The sequence below is a fragment of the Conger conger genome, chromosome 17 (assembly GCF_963514075.1).
Source record: "Conger conger chromosome 17, fConCon1.1, whole genome shotgun sequence".
NCBI lineage: Eukaryota > Metazoa > Chordata > Actinopteri > Anguilliformes > Congridae > Conger > Conger conger.
The window spans coordinates 28,935,276-28,947,828 of record NC_083776.1 but is presented as its reverse complement, the minus strand read 5'-3'; positions in this window follow the sequence as shown (position 1 = coordinate 28,947,828).

The window sequence follows — 12,553 nt, the reverse complement described above, 5'->3', positions numbered from 1 at the left end:
TGCCTGAGCACATCCATCTCTCCATGCAATAATGTCTGAGCACATCCATCTCTCCATGAGCACATCCATCTCCCCATACAATAATGCCTTGAGCACATCTGGACGCGGGATATTATTCGCAGAATAATTCCAAAACACAGACATCCCCTCATAAAATGATACCAAACACAGGCATTTCCCCATACAATAATGCTTGAACACAGCCATCTCTGTCCAGAGTAATTCCTGAATGCAGAAATAATACCGCAATAATAATAACGCAATGCTTAAACACAAAAATCGGTGTCCAAAATAATTTGGAAACACAAAGAATGTCTGATTGCAGCCAGTTCTTTTCACAATAATTTCTGAACACAGCCCGCTCTCAGCTGTCTCTGTAGACAGTAATGCTTGAGCACAGTTCAACTCTAAACGCAATAATGCCTCTTCTATCCCTGCTTGTCTTAGCAGTGTGCCTGGATCAGTGATCAGAATGAAAGCACATTGCTACAACTTCTTCTACAATGATCACCATCTGACTTATACCATGATCACTGATAGCCTGCTCTGTAGCTCCTAATGGCTGCAGACCTCATTTCCACTGCATTTCTGCTGCATGGGAACAAGTGCACAAACTGGATAAAAGCATTTATTTATAATGTGCTGACAAAGGCCTGCTATGATGACATCAAACCCTATGTTATTACTTACCGCTGAGCATGCGGCTGCCTATGGCAGCTGTTTAAGACGGAGAGCTAATGTCCTGAAATATGTGTCTGCTTTGTCCCGAAAAGTTCTATGAGATGCGCTTTGTGTAAACTCTGTGTGTCATGCCTCCAGTGCCGATCACTGTAGATCAGTGTGTCTTGCAAAGGCATTGCATAAGTAATCAAAGTCCTCATGCCATCTTCTTGTCTGTTTCAATACATCAGTTTTCAATTTAAAAAAGAATGGTCTTGAACAGAACAAGATTTAAAAAAAAATTGATGTACACATGAAATGCATGAAGCAATAAGACATGTTTCTATAAACAAGTAAAGTGCAAGTAAAGGAGATTCTCACTGTGATGTATTTTATTTGTGAATCTCCCAGCCGCTGCTGAAAATTCATATTATATAATTGTTTATGGCTTGATATTCCCATATAATAAGGGAAGTATGTATCACCCCTTTTCTTGACACAAGCTTGAAAATTACATAACCAAAATAAAATGGTTACTATTCTTGAACCCTTTTGACTACAGGCATAATCTACTGGACTCAACGTTAGGCAACGTTCCAGAAAAGCAACGTTCCAGAAGTTCAAACACAGTGAAAGAGGAAGCTTTTATTCTCAATGAAAAGATTTTCTGCTTTTGAATGTTTACAGATTATTGTGGCTGATGCAGCTAGAAAAATCCTGTTTCAAGATTGAAGCTATGTCTAGGCAGTTTTCCAAAAAGGACATTTGAAGACTCCAAAAGGACACACAGAAACTAAATTATATTATTATATAATACTGCACTTTTTATCCTTTCCTTTGACTGAATAACTACAAGCAACTGAAGCAGGTGACAAACTGCCTACAAAAGTAAATACTGTATTGCCTCCAAAATAATGGTTATATAATATATTATATATAATAGTTATAATGGTAAATACGATAGAATATATAGATGTTTGTATATTATTGCACAAACTGTAAAACCATGTAGCTTATTATAATAACTGGATTCACGTCAGTTTCTTTTTTCAGTTCATTCTCAATTGCATGTCCTCTTCAGTTGCATGGACATACCTGTAAACATCTTCAGTGAAACAGCCACAATTTTACGAAATGTAGGCATGATTTTGAAACACAAAAACTTTTACTGTCCATCAATTCAACACATTTTGAATCATAAGTCTTCCCTGTATAGCAAAAAATTTAATATGATCCCATGTTATTGAGTTATTCGACAGAGATTCTAGTGAGTGCTTTTTGATGGAAATTCAGTAATTCGGCTTCAAAGGTTTAAGTATAGTAGTTCTCACAAATAACCCTGTAACCAAACTATGTACCAGAAATGTAAAATGTAGGCTATGGTGTGAAACACTTATTCTCAGTATTTTGAATCTTGAACACTGCCTGGGCAAGATTCTGACCCTGAATTTTTCATATTTTCCAGTTTACATAGTGAATATGCTCTTCCTGCATGGAAGGACTTTGTATGTGTCCTGTGGGGCTGGTAAAATGGCCTTGCTTTAATGGGCTCCTCTGCAAATCTCTTGCACAAACTAGATGCTTGGATCCAGTTTGTGCCTCACTGTTTTGAATAATCAATACAATTTGAAGAAAGCATGAACTCAAGTTAAAATGTAGTATGTCTAGCTTTTGAAGCATCTCTCCTCTTTTGGTTTATTTTTCATACCAAGATATCAGTCAGGCTAAATGATCTTTTCAAATGCAATGATATAATTATTGTTTCCAGTCCAGATAAATCAAACTGTTTGACAAATGTGTACAAGTGGGCAAATAGACAGGCTAGTCACACTTGTATTAAATAACCCCTATCTTAGAAGCTGATTGTAACTATGGTATTGAAGTTGCTGTACTCATTTGGAATTTCACATTAATGATGATTCATATTTACTTGTATCAGTTATAGACACAATAATCATAATTTGGAAAAACAGAGAGGCTCCAAATAAATACATAAATAAATAAACAAATACATAAAAAGCCTGCTGACAGGGACAGTGTGTTACCATGGCAGCGTCTGAAGAGAAAGCCATTAATCTTTCCACCGGGCGTGGGACTTGTTCTGAGTTCAGTCACAGTCAAGGCCAATCCATTTCCAATGGAAAACCACTCTTTGAGAAACTCAGGGAGATTGTATGATGATGATTGATATTATTATTATTATTCATGATAGCAGTTATTAAAATTGGTATGGTATGATACATTCGTATGATGATGATGATGATGATGATGATTATTATTTGTACTACTATTATTATTATTATTATTATTTTTTTTTATTTATTTTTTTTTATTAATCATTCTTAGTTATTTACTAGTCTCCAAAATGCCTAACATGTACTGTATAAATCATATGCTGAATAATTTAAAACAAAATTACTGAATACCAAGATGTGCTAAATGAGCTAATTGGCTGTCAGAGTAGTCTGGTTGACTGCCAAACTTTCAGGATTTATTTATTTATTTATTTACGTATTTATCTGATCAATGCTGCACCATATGCTTAAGTAAATTTAACTTGAGTGACACATGGTGTGCTTGAGTGAAAACGTTATTTGCTGATGACAGAAAAAGCCCACTCGCATATTTGAATGCAAAAAAGCAAAGTCAATGACTCTCAATGCGTTCGGCCTAGACTTCCCCATATGCTTCATTTGATGGGTTCACCTTGAGGCTCCTGGGAATTTTAATGCAGTGGAATAAATATATTTCCATTCATTTGTTTGCAAGCAAACATCGAGCCAAATGAAAATTACTAAGTGGAAAAAAGATTGGCAGCAAGGGGTCGTGACCTTATCAAGAGATTTGAGCCAGATATGGCTGACTAGTCTCACAGCCTTTCCCAATGTTCAAAGCAGAAAGGTAAACAAAATAGCCATATAGGTCATATGTATCCATGACCATTGGTGTGCTATATTTACAACAGACCAATGAGGAAGGATTTCTAGCTTAGACACTGATGGCTGCAGCCCCTGCAGGCTGTGATGTCACAGAACAGTGGGAGGGCTTAGACCTTTCACGGTAGATATAAAGCTCACAAGCCAGTGGCTCTGAGTGGAATCGCATGGAAGAGCGGGCTGCCAATCACCATCCGCAATGATATATACGGTTCCCGTGGCAATGACGCGGAACGCTAACAGACCGGGTCAAGAGGAGGTGGACAGAGGCGCCAAGCAGCTCCGTGAATGGGGAAAGGGGGAGAGGCCCAGCCTGCCGTGCATGCAAACTGCTCAAAATAATCGAATGATTGATCCACCGTGGTCTAGCGGGAACACCGCCTTCTCTGATCTCCCCACAGCCAATTGAAAGGCCAGGATGACTCAGCGTCTTTTTCAAAGACAAAAAAAACAGGAGGTGACACGTATGATCGTTCCCATTTGTTCACACGGCTGCGCATGACGGCACACACATGGTAAGATGTCCTAAAGCATTACCATATATGTGACACTCAAAAGCCATCGAAGCTATCCTACGGTACAGTTGTGCCAAGCTCAGAGTTACTTATTCATGAACATGAGCCACTGAATCTATGTGTTAGTCTTATTGACCTAAATTAAAAATCTTCATCCATTTAAGTTCTGAAATTAAGCAAATGTATTATTATTACTCCGAACACAATGTTTAATTAGTTGGACTATCAATAAAACAAACATGGAAATAAAATGGTCAGAGCATAATAACCACATAATAAACCATATTTTTTTGTTGCTGCTTTGTTTATTTCTTTCAGTCAAACTAAATAAATCTGTTTAAGAGAAACTGTTGGCCTCTGACATCACTGCACAACCCAGAGAAAGCATCACTCATAAAATCATAAAGCTGTAGAAAATAAATAAGGTGGTTAAAGCTAAATCTCTGAAAGGCTCCGTATTGATGTGGCTATTAACCTTTGCCTGTTTCACTTGACCTTTCACCTTTCTAAAACCTGTTTACAGAGTTCAGGCCCCATCATCTAATTTACTCTCAACCTAAATATTTGCAAAGCTTAAATAGCCTTACTGCAGAAATGTACACATCAATATTTAAAATATAGATTCCAACCGATTTCTTGGAGAAATAATTATGATTTTAAATATGGAGGTGAAAATGGTTCTCTCCAGCCATTCCCCGTAATATGTTAAAAGCCTGATTTCACGAGACTGTTTGACCATCCTTAAGAGTATTAATTTGTGGTAATTACGGAGATTTGCTTTTAAAATTACTTGCTAATTCTCCTGAAAGGGGACAGATTGACAGATTGTGGTGTCCCAGCAGCATGTGATAGTGAGAGTGCTCTCGTGGGAATCAGGCCACATACGTGTGGGTGTGTATGAGTGCTACTGCTGGCTATTAGCACATTTGTGTTGCTTGGGCAAAGCATACAAGTGTTGATGTGAGTAGTGATCCTCCTGCCACCCAATGGGAATCCAGACATACATAGATATATACATACATACTGTATGTGTACACACACACACACACACACACACACACTTACTTGCATACATACAGTACGTACTTAAATAAATTTATGTATTTAATTTATTTATGTATTACCCAGATTACCATAGGCCATAGTGTTGTTGACAATTATCTACCCTCGGAGGATGCTAACTCTAGCAGTGCGGTGTAGTTATATTAAAATTATATACAGTACATGCAGAGGTTTGAGGTATTTTACTGAACTATATCACGATGATGCGTAGGTGAGCTACATATCCCTGGGTGATTGTGTCTGCTTTAAAAAAAAAAGTGTCTCTGCTCCTCTCCTGTCAGAAGCTCTCTGCCGCGGGCGTAGACACGGGGCCGCCGCGGAGTTGTGCTCGCATCCATTATTCGCCCGTTTGATCCTCCTCTCCTCCAACCACATCAGCAAGGTAAGCGCTGCTGCCTGATGATCCGCTGACTTCAGTTATGAACCTTCACAACCTTCACTGATGGAAAAATGCCCGTCCGTGTTCCCTTTATTTATTTTTATATCTTTTAAAGTTAATAAAAAGTTAACCGCACACAACAAACTTTTTTTGTGTTCCCCAGTTCGGCGTAATAACATCACTTTATATGTAATGACTGGTTTATTTCTGAGAGGTGGCGAGAGGGAGGGAGAGAATGCTGGAGGAAGCACTGTCAAATGCTATAGAATGTCAACTTTAAGACTAAATAAAGCTGTCACGATCACATTTTCGTATGTAAGGCTTGGCAGGCTGTATCAGGCTTTTTGTCAGCACTTACTGCTGCTACATCTATAGGAGGAAGAATTGTGCTTTTGGTTTATCTAGGCTCACCTTCTACACAGTTCGACTAATGTGCCACCATGTTATATTGGCTTTGAGAACTGTATCACGCTAAGTATAATCACCTGGCAGTTTCACTGTGAGGAGGTCTTGCCGGCCAGAGAATCAGTTGGGCACTTGGCTTATCCGTCGCAAATTATGACTTTTGTTTTGCAGAAAAACAAGGTTTGCATACCTTGTCCACTGGTATCCTTGTGTTGTGCCATGTCTTCGCCCCCGGTTCTGTGTGGAGTCAGCAGCCATGGTAACAGCACTCTGCAACCAGATGTTCACTCCAGCTCCATTTCATTTCATGAAATAATTTAACATTTCTCATCTTGACCGTAGCCCTGATGTACACAGACAAGTGTATCCATATGTGATTATACGTCCTACAATATTAAGCTTGCGATGAATATGAACCAATTTTGCAGTTGTGACAAATCGTTGTTTAAGCCGGTAGGAGACAGACCTTGTGTGACACTCAGCGCCGTTTCTATGCTGCACGATTTTCCACCCTGTCTCTATTAAATAAAAGCGAATTAAAGCTAAATAATTAAGTTTGAATCTTCCCAGGAGGCTGTGAAGATCACAATACAATTGTAAAAGTGCATTAAAATAATCCACTAATTAAGTCTTCACAGCATCGCCACCCCAATTTTTTTCCTTTTTTTTTTATGGTCATAACATTTACCAGGAATCTATACCACAGTCACCACTCTGAAAAGCACAGAGATGTGTTAGGAATATCAAAACAGATATTTGTGCGCTGGATGGGGCTAATTTAAGAATATGATGAAGAATGGAACTGAATGCAATAAGCCCATATCTCAGTGCCAAGGAAACACAATTACTGTAGACTGGAGGACCTCCCTGGTCATTTAGCCATGCGACACAGCAGGTGCCAATCAAGTGTTTGTCTGATCTGTGGTAGAGCCCCAGTCGTTCCCTGTAATCTGTTAATAACATTTAATTCTGTCGATTTCCATAGCCTGCAAAAGGGATGATTCTCCGTGGACCACCATAGAAAAACAATAATAAAAAAGGCTAATGATACTTTCTGGGATCACAGGAACTGAAGGGGGTGGGGTGGGGGTGGGGGCGGGGGGGGGGTTCCAATACTGCAGCATTTTGACAGCTGGGATTTCCATCAGCATGTGTGCATGCATGTGCGTGTGCGTAACATGTTTGATTTTCGTGTCTACAGAGTGCAGTTACATTTGGCCTCAACAACACAAAAATATATGATGGTTATGAAAGCAAGACCCAAAGGCTTGTGATGGATCTTCACCATTCAATATGTGGTGGTAAACGCCCCTCTGTATTTACCTCAGGTCAGCCAAAATGCAAGTGGTTAATTTATTTTTATGTTTTTTTTTTAATTTCCTGATGTGTTACGGAACTTTGGTTAACCCCGTCTGGCCCTGCCTGTTTTATGATTGGTTGTACATTTGAGTTTCTTACTCTGTTTTATGCCTGCGTTTTTAATTAAATGCATACTATGCAGGATTTTTATAGAGGACTTTCAAGTTTTCACTAGTAGCTGGAGGACGGCAATGATGGTGCTACCAACTACTAGTACTCCCACTCCTCCAGTATGGCTCCTCTTATTACTCCTAAGACGGCCCTGAAAATATTACTTATACTACTACTGCCTTAGCACTGCGCTTCAGTGTGACACTTCAGCACAGCACCCGGTTACAGTTTGAAAAACAGACCTCTGGAAAGCCTTGGGATTCTCCCCCTGCCAGCTGCAAAGCTCTGGGTGACGGGGAGTGAGCGCGGCTGACTAACAAACTCCGGAGCTGCTTTATAGCCGGCGACTTCAAGACTTCAGTGTCACTGATTAAGAGATCCGACTGATCCTGCTCCGGGGTTCTGTGTGGCCCGTCACCTTTTCAGGAACCTGTAATTTGCAACGCCGTCCCCATCGGCACCGCAAAGCTCGCTCCCCGTTTAAAAAAAACCACAAAAAAACAGCCCGCTCGCAAACTCCCACAGCGAACCTTGTTTAACCCCAAACCCTTTAGTTACCTAAGCAACGGCTCCCGTTACCATGTGAGGAACTGCGATGGCCTGTCGTCCTACTGACAGGGTCTTTCTGTGGTTCTGCGTGAATGATCAATCCTTAAGACACTGTGGATTATTGAGGTGGCCCTGGCTTATACCAATGGCTCCCCAGAGCCGCCTGACGTTAATAGCTTTTCATTCCTTTTTCTTTTTTTTTGTGGGGGGAAGGGCAGGGTGGGGGTCTGAGCTCATGTTTCTCAGCACTGTATTCTGTTATACACAGAGGCTACCCAGGCTCCTCTGGACCTACCCCTGGGGATGAGCTCTGCACTCCTGCCCGGTTATTGAGTAACAGGGCCCCCACTATTAATTGCTTCTTTTTAATGATTTATTTTCCTGTTTCAGTATAGGTGTTCAGCACATTCAGTGTAGCCGCTAAATGTTGGATCAAATATGCCTTAAAATTTAAATCTCTGGTATCTTCTACCATGTTCATCACAAGAACATGGTCATGGATATTGGTGGAGGAGGGGCAAGGGATATTGCGTTGCTAGAAGTGCTCATGTAGCCAGAAGGTGAAAGACTTGCATCATGAACAAGAAGTTTGATAATTATCATGCACATATGTATTATTCACCCCCTTGCACAGAAAATACTGTAAGATAAAGAAATAAAACCATTTGTGACATTAATTTTACTCTAGTGAAACAGGAAGTGATGAAATGACACAATATTGTTTATTTAGACTGGGATTTACAAAATTAAGTTTATTTTATTGGCAATTTAACTTTGTTTGATTTCATTAACAATACTTGTTGGGCATGCCAATAATTTTGACTATGGTTTTCAGAAAAAAAATTGAAAACATTGAGAGTAGATGAATTGAAATAAAATTATCATGTTTGAACATAACATATAGATTATTGTCTGTGTTTATTATATGCCTGTTTATTAATTATGGAGCTGACTGTATAACTGTATAATGTAGGGCAAATGCACAATTGAGCATTCTGACTAGCTTTATCTGAAGTGTATGCACTTATGGAGAACATTATCAGAACCTCAATATTTTGAATAGATTCATTTAAAATGCTTGTGGAGGTGAAAAGCATTGTGAAATTCAGTTTTCAGGGTCTACAGTCACAACCTTAATTATTTTAAAAGTTATTTTATTTATTTTTTAGGTCTGATGAGCTCTGGCAGTCCTTTATTATAGTAATTAAAAGATAGCACCGTAGGTAACATTCAGTGAACTCATTCTCCCACAGAGAAACTAAAGCATGCCACTATCTTAAATAAAAGCAGTTGACACATCTTACTGCTATTCTAAACTAATAGCAGGTGACATTATTTTATTGCCTTTATTTTGTATTTTGTACATGTCTGCTGTTTAGCCTGATGTTAGGTTCTGTCTGCAGTTTAGCCCAAACGGAAATAAATACATGAATAAAATAAAATAAACTGAAATTTGCAGTCATACAGTATAATGATGCATCACCCTAATGCAGGAATAGTGTTAGAACAAGAAGACAGCGGGTGCCACAAATCAGTATGATCACATTGACAGACTCCAAGTAGGCTCTTGAATATTGATTTCAGGAAGGTTAATAGCTCCAGTGCCGAGGAGATGTTAAGGACGTTATATCTTTTTCATCTTCTCTTTTCTTTCCATCATCTTTGATTGGGAGACTGTTCTTGTTATCTATTTTTAGAAATGTTACCTGCTGATACATAAAATGGAAGCTGTGGCAGGATGCAGTTAGTGAGATGAAAGACCTCTGTTGGCTGGCATATGTTTGTAGATGCCTGCTGTTCAACAAAGAACATTGAATAAAGACTCTTGCTATCCAGTGGGTTCCCAAATTATTGGCACCCTTAATAAAAATGGAGAAAAAATGCTGCATATAATAAACAACATTGATAATGATCTATATTTTTTGTTCAAACATAAACTATATACTTTTAGTTTGATACATGAATCTCTTGTTTCAACGTTTTTTATTTAGTATTCTTATTTTTCATTCATTCATTCATTAATTCATTATCCTAACCCGCTTATCCTGAACAAGGTCGCAGGGGGCTGGAGCCTATCCCAGAATACATTGGGCGAAAGGCAGGAATACACCCTGGACAGGTCGCCAGTCCATCGCAGGGCACACACACCATTCACTCACGCACTCATACCTAGGGGCAATTTAGACTCTCCAATCAGCCTAACCTGCATGTCTTTGGACTGTGGGAGGAAACCAGAGTACCCGGAGGAAACCCACGCAGACACGGGGAGAACATGCAAACTCTGCACAGAGAGGCCCCAGCCGACGGGGATTTGAACCCAGGACCTCCTTGCTGTGAGGCGGCAGTGCTACCCACTGACTAATCCGTGCCGCCTAAATAAAATCAAAGAAGGTGAAATAAAATTTTTATTTAATGTTGTTAAAGAAACTATATTGTGTCATTCTATAGGTTCAGTATAAAAATTAGGTAACACGCATGCAAAATCCCTTTGTCAACCATCAGCATGGGAAAAGCCAAAAATAATAATAACCCATCCCATTTAAAGCAATCCATCCCATTCATTAAACGGTATGTCAACAGGTTTGTTTTCTGCACAAAGGTCCCGTAGTTATTTCCTGATTTCCACATTCGGTTTCATGTTTTCCTGTCATGTCCCGTGCCCCATGTCTTGTTGTCTTAGTTTATTCCTGATTTCCTTGTTCCTATGTGTTCAGAGTTTTGTGTTCCGTTCCATGTTTTGTGTTTACCCTATTCCTAACCCCACCCTCCACACCTGATATGTGTTCCCTCTTGTTTCATTGCACTCACCTGAATCCCATTGTCTCGTTACCTGGTTGCTTTTGAGGTGTGTTTGGGGTACTTGACCTGCTGCAAGGTGAAGCATGTTCCAATGAGTTTTGAGGCACATGGTTGCATCTGTGCAGATACAATGTTACTATACAGTTCAGAATTCCTCCTGCTGTTGTCGTTATCAGTCACATCATCAATAAAGACAAGTGATCCTGCACCTGTGGCAGCCATACATGCCCAGGCCAAAACACTATCTCCACCACATTTCTTGGCCATTGTGCAGTGAACCCTCTGAGGTTATGCTGGTGTAGTCTTCTCTTTATTTTAGTCTTTGAAGCATTTGTGCACACATACTTGAGTGTTCTTTTTTTTGTTCTGTTTTTTTTTTCAGTCCACTACAGTGGTCTTCCATACCAATCATGTTGTTTGGCATTACAAAGATCACCAATGCATTTTTGCTTGTAACAATGTCCATCCATCCATCCATCGTCACCCGCTTATCCGGAGTCGGGTCGCGGGGGCAGTAGGCAAAGCCGGGTATTCCAGGCGTCCCTCTCCCCAGCAACGCATTCTAGCTCCTCCTGGGGGATCCCGAGGCGTTCCCTGGCCAGGAGAGATATATAATCTCTCCAGCGGGCTCTGGGTCTCCCTCGGGGTCTCCGCCCAGTTGGACGAGCCCGGAAAACCTCCAAAGGGAGGCGCCCGGGAGGCATCCTGATGAGATGCCCGAACCACCTCAATTGGCTCCTTTCGACGCGAAGGAGCAGCGGCTCTACTCCGAGCTCCCTCCGGATGTCCGAGCTCCTCACCCTATCTCTAAGGCTGAGCCCGGCCACCCTACGGAGGAAGCTCATTTCGGCCGCTTGTATACGCGATCTCGTTCTTTCGGTCACTACCCAAAGCTCGTGACCATAGGTGAGGGTTGGGACGTAGATCGACCAGTAAATCGAGAGCTTCGCCTTCCGGCTCAGCTCCTTCTTCACCACAACGGTCCGGTGCAACGCCCGCATTACTGCTGACGCTGCACCGATCCGCCTGTCGATCTCACGCTCCCTTCTACCCTCACTCGTGAACAAGACCCCGAGATACTTGAACTCCTTCACTTGGGGCAAAGACTCGTTCCCAACCCGGAGGGAGCAATCCACCGTTTTCCGGCAGAGAACCATGGCCTCGGACTTGGAGGTGCTGACTCTCATCCCGGCCGCTTCACACTCGGCTGCAAACCGCTCCAGTGCGTGCTGAAGGTCACGGTCCGATGAAGCCAGCAGAACCACATCATCCGCAAAAAGCAGAGATGCGATTCTGAGGTCACCAAACCGGACACTCTCCTGACCTCGGCTGCGCCTTGAGATCCTGTCCATGAATACCACAAACAGGACCGGTGACAAGGGGCAACCTTGGCGGAGTCCAACACCCACCGGAAACGTGCTTGACTTTGTGCCGAGAATGCGTAACAATGTATCAGTTGATTTTGACATTGTTTTGGTTATGTCTCGGATATATTCTGATTAATGTCTCTTCTGATGTGCTTCTTTATTTGGTCCTTGTGTTGAGAGACAACAGCAACAGACTCCAAATACAAATTACGCACAGTTAACCATTAGCTTTCTTGTGCATGAACTAATTATGCAAATACACAACGCTGACAGTCTTCACTGTTGCATCATTGCATCTCACCATATAGTACAGTACTGTGCAAAATTCTTAGGCACCTGCATAACATTCTGTACAGATAAGATTATTTCAAAAATAATTCAATGAAAAGTCCTAAGTAAATGTACTATACA